The following is a 6830-nucleotide window of genomic DNA, read 5'->3' on the forward strand; positions in this document are numbered from 1 at the left end:
TAGGTTGGTGACATGGCCTAGTAGGTTGGTGACATGGCTTAGTAGGTTGGTGACATGGCTTAGTAGGTTGGTGACATAGCCTAATAGGTTGGTGACATGGCTTAGTAGGTTGGTGACATAGCCTAGTAGGTTGGTGACATGGCCTAGTAGATTGGTGACATGGCTTAGTAGGTTGGTGACATAGCTTAGTAGGTTGGTGACATGGCTTAGTAGGTTGGTGACATAGCCTAGTAGGTTGGTGACATGGCCTAGTAGATTGGTGACATGGCTTAGTAGGTTAGTGACATGGCTTAGTAGGTTGGTGACATAGCCCAGTAGGTTGTTGACGTAGCCTAGTAGATTGGTGACATAGCTTAGTAGGTTGGTGACATGGCTTAGTAGGTTGGTGACAAAGCCTAGTAGGTTGGTGACATATAGAGATGAGCAAGCACTAAAATGCTCTGGTGCTCGTTATTCGAGACAAACTTTTCCCAATGCTCGAGTGCTCATCTCGAATAATGAGCCCCATTATAGTCAATGGGAGACTCGAGCATTTTTCAGGGGGACCAAGGCTCTGCACAGGGAAGCTTGGCCAAACACCTGGGAACCTCAGAAAAAGATGGAAACACCATGGAAATGGACAGGAAACAGCAGGGGCAGCATGCATGGATGCCTCTGAGGCTGCCATTATGCCAAAATTATGGGCAACAGCACGGCCATGACAGAGTGACCGAATGAGGCTAGATAGCTAGATAGCATCTAAAACATCCAATAATTGTTTTAAAACTTTTTTATTAAACTTTTTTCTTTTCCAAATAATACAAACAGTAGATTACAGGACATATGCTTTTGTACATAAAAGGTAACAATTTGGTAGTGAACCGGAAGCTCAGTGTTCTGTGGGAGGACCTCTCCAATTGGAGCCACTTATCCACCTAGGCTCTTATGGTGGAAGGAGCCATATTACATCATAAGCAACCTGAGTCCACCACCTTCTCTTCAGATCGCTCTTTATACATGCTTATGGTGTCCAACCGAAGCTTGTATGAATGCCCGGTATATGGGCTTGTCCCGTGAAATACAAGAAATTAAGAAGGGGTCAAACATAAAACCTGGGAATAGGGGGGGAGGAGAGATATCCAGGTAAGAGAGGGGAGGGTGAGGTAGGAGGAGTAGGTTGGGGGGGGGGACATCCAATAATTGACCCTGACACTATAGGGGATGGCATGCAGAGGCAGCGACAGCAGCGGCAGGCTAGAGAGTGGCATGGCGACATACCCTAAATGGACTCAGGCTTCAAACCAATTAAAAAAATTCCTTTTGGCGAGGATAACGTGTAGCACTGTATGTATCAGTATTTTGCCTGGTTAAGGCGGCAGAAAGGAACCAAAGGAGGTGAGCAAGAAGCGCTGAAATGATTTCCTATGTCAACAAAAGGTTGACGGTATATTTAGTCAATAACACAGTATGGTGGCGACATAGTGACCAAGTTCCATAACGTATCTGGTGAAACACCCGAAAAATGAGCATGACACAGCTCGTTTGATAAGGGGACGACATGTGGAGTCAGCCATGGAGACGACTTCCATGATTAAGAGCGACAGTATGGGGCATCCATATTGCGCTGCTATGATTGCAACTTCAGGTCTCCAGCATGGTGACAGATGGGCCGAGTTCCACTATGTATCTGGTGGAACACCTGAAAATTCTGCCTGACACAGCTCGTTTGATAAGGGGATGATGTGCTGCATATCCTCTCGTGCTCCAGCGTCTGGGGTATAGAGAGTTGAAAGTTGCGCATGGAGACATTGGTGGACGCTGTGGAGGATCGTGGAGGCAAAATGGACAGGAAACAGCAGGGGCAGCATGCATGGATACCTCTGAGGCTGCCTAATCTTGGGATGGAGCTGGCGGTCCGCTGCCAGGCGAGCTTTCGCCTGTCCAAGCCCCTGTCTCTCGGCTACTCCCCAAACAGCACTTCTAAGAACCTTTTCTATAAGATCAAGTGTAGTAGTGTTCTTATAAGTTTGGGTTATGGCGGGTGAGGGAAATGTAAACAGATGCGCAAGAAGCGCTGAAATAATATCGGTAAATGATAAAAGTTTGCCAGTATATTTTGTGGATAACACAGCAGGGTGGCGACAGGGTGGAGGCTGCTATGAAGACAATTTAATTTGGATAGTGCCTGTATGTGGCAGTCCAAAAAAGTTTTCAAATCAGAGGAGCAGGTAGGTGGTCCTCCAGAAAAATTCAATAGATTGAGTGCCTGTATGTGGCAGTCCAAAAAAGTTTTCAAACCAGAGGAGCAGGTAGGTGGTCCGCCAGAAAAATTAAATAGATTGAGTGCCTGTATGTGGCAGTGCAAAAAAGTTTTCAAACCAGAGGAGCAGGTAGGTGGTCCTCCAGAAAAATTAAATAGATTGAGTGCCTGTATGTGGCACTCCCAAAAATTGTTTAAAACAGAGGACCGGGTAGGTGGCCCTCCAGAAAAATTAAATACATAGAGTACTATAGCTAGAGCCAGTTAGCCCTGGCAAAAAATAGCCAGTTTCCTCTGCTTTAGTGTACAAAGAGGAGGAGAAGGAGGAAAATGAGGAGGAGGAGTGCATAAATTATTCAGGTTGAGCTTGGAAATTATGAGAAATCCAGGCTTTATTCATCTTAATAAGCGTCAGCCTGTCAGCGCTGTCAGTCGACAGGCGTGTACGCTTATCGGTGATGATGCCACCAGCTGCACTAAAAACCCGCTCGGACAACACGCTAGCGGCAGGGCAGGCAAGAACCTCCAAGGCGTACAGCACCAGTTCGTGCCACATGTCCAGCTTTGAAACCCAGTAGTTGTAGGGAGCTGTGTGATCATTTAGGACGATGGTATGGTCAGCTACGTACTCCCTCACCATCTTTCTTTAAAGATCAGCCCTACTCTGCCGAGACTGGGGACAGGTGACAGTGTCTTGCTGGGGTGACATAAAACTGGCAAAGGCCTTGTAAAGCGCACCCCTGCCAGTGCTGGAAAAGCTGCCTGCTCGCCTACTCTCCCTCGCTACTTGTCCCGCAGAAGTACGCCCTCTGCCTCTAGCGCTGTCAGAAGGGAAATACTGTTTCAGCTTGTGCACCAGGGCCTGCTGGTATTTATGCATTCTCACATTCCTTTCCTCTCCAGGGATGAGAGTGGAAAGATTTTGCTTGCACCGCGGGTCCAGGAGAGTGAATACCCAGTAATCGGTGCTGGAATAAATTCTTTGAATGCGAGGGTCACGGGATAGGCAGCCTAGCATGAAATCTGCCATATGCGCCAGAGTACCAACGCGCAAGAATTCACTCCCCTCACTGGCCTGACTCTCCATTTCCTCCTCCTCCAATTCCTCCAACTCCTCTTCTTCTGCCCATACACGCTGAACAGTGAAGGACTGAACAATGGTCTCGCCAACATTCTCCTCCTCTTCCTCCTCCACCTCCTACGATATGCGCTGAGAAACAGACCTGAGGGTGCTTTGGCTTTCAACAAGGGAATCTTCTTCCCCCGTCTCTTGTGACGAGCGCAAAGCTTCCGACTTCATGCTGACCAGAGAGTTTTTCAACAGGCCAAGCAGCGGGATGGTGAGGCTGACCACTGACCATCTGTGTTGACTCCTCAAAGTTACTCAGCACCTGACAGATATCAGACATCCACGTCCACTCCTCATTGTAGACTTGAGGAAGCTGACTGACCTGACTACCAGTTCTGGTGGAAGTTGACATCTGGCAGTCTAAAATCGCTCTGCGCTGCTGGTAAACTCTGGATAACATTATGTGAGACACTGAAGGGGTTAACTGTCGATGGGCGGTATGTTTCCCCTAGGTTTTGCTATTATGCAAGGCCTTAGTGCTGAGGTTGTGTTGTCCAGCACCTTGGACACAGGTGGTGGGAACAGCCCCAATCAGCCTAATAAAGCCGCTCAGCAGAGCTCAGAGTGTTGTCTCTCTCTGAAAGGAGGCTGGAGAGCACGCAGCCCTGACCTCTGTGCCTGGAGCAGCAAAAGTGTTTTTGTTAGTGGTGAGTCAGAGAACCATTGTTTAGTTAGCACCCTGACGGGTAGGATATTATTTTGTTTTGATGCCTGAATGTGAAGGCTGTTTTATTTAGTTCCTGCTGAAATAAACACAGGCTAGACCTGTTTTGGACTGTACTTTGGTGTCACTGTCTTGAACTGCATCACAGCACCCCGCTACCACGGTCTCTACTGGGCCAAATCTCCCACAATGGTTAATGTTGAATTCCACCTCGTGGGCACGTCGCACAACAGTCGGTGAGCGGGCAGTTGGAGGCGGTGCTGCGCTGCCCTGAAAGTGGCAGCATCTGTGCTGGACTTTCTGAAATGCGCACAGATGCGGCGCACCTTCGTGAGCAAATCAGACAGATTGGGGTATGTCTTGAGGAACCGCTGAACTATCAGATTTAACACATGGGCCAGGCATGGCACATGTGTCAGTCTGCCGAGTTGCAGAGCCGCCACCAGGTTACGGCCGTTGTCACACACAACCATGCCTGGCTTCAGGTTCATCGGTGCCAGCCACAGATCAGTCTGCGGCATGATGCCCTGTAATAGCTCTTGGGCGGTGTGCCTTTTATCGCCTAGGCTCAGCAGTTTGAGCACCGCCTGCTGTCGCTTAGCGACGGTACTGCTGCTGTGCGTAGAGCTACCGACTGATGGCGCCATGCCCACGAATGGTAATTCGGAGGAGGAGGCATAGTAGGCCTGAGAAACCTGGACCGAGGTAGGCCCCGCAATCCTCAGCGTCGGCAGTATATGACCATCCCATGGGTCAGACTCAGTCCCAGCCTCCACCAAGTTAACCCAATGTGCCGTCAGCGATATATAGTGGCCCTGCCCGGCAGCACTCGTCCACGTGTCCGTGGTCAGGTGGACCTTGTCAGAAACGGCGTTGGTCAGGGCACGGATGATGTTGTCTTACACGTGCTGGTGCAGGGCTGGGACGGCACATCGGGAAAAGTAGTGGCGGCTGGGGACCGAATACCAAGGGGCGGCCGCCGCCATGAGGTTTCGAAAGGCCTTGGTCTCTACCAGCCTATAGGGCAGCATCTCCAGGATAAGAAGTTTGGAGATGTGGACGTTGAGGGCTTGGGCGTGTGGGTGGGTTGCACTATACTTCCTTTTGCGCTCCAGCGTATGGAGAGCTGAACGCTGGTGGATGCTGTGGAGGATCGTGGAGGCGAAGATGGGGTTTTCGCACGGGAGGTGTTTGGGCCGGGGTCCTGGGCAGGGGGCTGACTAGCAGATGACACAGGGGAAGGAGCAGTGGTGTGCCCGGCCAGAGGTGAAGGGGCTTGGTGCCATTGAGTGGGGTGTTTAGCACTCATATACCTGCGCATACTGGTGGTAGTTAAGCTAGTACTGGTGGAACCCCTGCTGATCCTGGTTTGGCACAGGTTGCACACCACAGTCCGTCGGTCATCCGGTGTTTCTTTAAAGAACCTCCAGACTTCTGAAAATCTAGCCCTCGCCACAGGAGCTTGACTACGGGAAACATTTGGCGCTGATGCACCAGCTCTGGCCCTGCCTCTCCGTCTGGCCCCACCACTGCCTCTTCCAACCTGTTCTGGTATAGGACTCGCCTCTGTCTCAGAAGCACTGTGTTCATCCGGCCTATCAACCCAGCTTGGGTCTGTCACCTCATCATCCTCCGATCCCTCAGTCTGCTCCCCCCTCGGACTTCCTGCCCTGACAACAACTTCACCACTGTCTGACAACCGTGTCTGCTCATCGCCCGACACCTCTTTACACACTTCTTCCACTACGTCAACAATGTCATCATCACCCACAGACTGCGACCGGTGGAAAACCTGGGCATCGGAAAAGAGCTCAGCAGCAGCCGGACAAGTGGTTTGTGACTCTGGGAAGGGTCCATAAAAAAGTTCTTCAGAGTATGCCGGTTCAAATGCCAAATTTTCCTGGGAGGGGGCAGACTGGGGGGGAGGAGGCTGAGGTGGAGGAGCTGGAGGAGTGCCGATTTCGGTGACATGGGTGGACTGCGTGGAAGACTGACTGGTGGACAAATGGCTAGAAGCATTGTCTGCAATCCACGACATCACCTGTTCGCACTGTTCTGGCCTCAACACTGCTCTACCACGAGTCCCAGTAACTTGAGACATGAACCTAGGGAGTGTAGCTCTGCGGCGTTCCCCTGCTCCCTCATCAGCAGGTGGTGTCTCACCCCGCCCAGGACCACGGCCTCTGACCCCTGCAGTAGTTGGACGCCCACGTCCACGCCCTTGTCCTCTACCCCTAGCCCTTGGGTTAAACATTTTCAAAATTAAAGTGTAAACTGTAAATTTCTTTTGTTTTTTTTTTTGTGTTTTTTTTGTTTTTTTTTTTGCTTTTAAAACAAAACGATGCTATCCTATTGCTATGGCTCTTTTCTAGCCTACACTGAAAGCACACTGCTATGCCAGCTGACGTTGAGTTATAAAAAAATAAACGTAAAAAAAATAAATCAGCAGACTCTGCCTAATTCAAATCAAACCCCTAATCAATTGTCCCACTTTGGTGTTTGAGGTGGATATGTGTGTCACTAAGAGCTAAACAGAACGGTCGCAAGTCTCCCTGCAAATTACTCACAATATGGTACTAGCTGCAGTACTAGCGCCAGCAAGCCCAGCCACAAGCAATCAAAAAAAAAATAAAATATATAACGCTATTCTAGCCCTAACAAGGGCTGTTGGGTTCTTGTAGACTCACTTCTGCCTAACACTATTCTAATAGAACACCCTAACGCTTTCCCTGACCAGCAGCAGCTCTCTCCCTTGCGGCATCCAGACAGAGAATGACGCGAGCAGCGCGGGCATGGGC

This window comes from Engystomops pustulosus, chromosome 1 (genome assembly GCF_040894005.1).
Source record: "Engystomops pustulosus chromosome 1, aEngPut4.maternal, whole genome shotgun sequence".
Taxonomy (NCBI): Eukaryota; Metazoa; Chordata; class Amphibia; order Anura; family Leptodactylidae; genus Engystomops; species Engystomops pustulosus.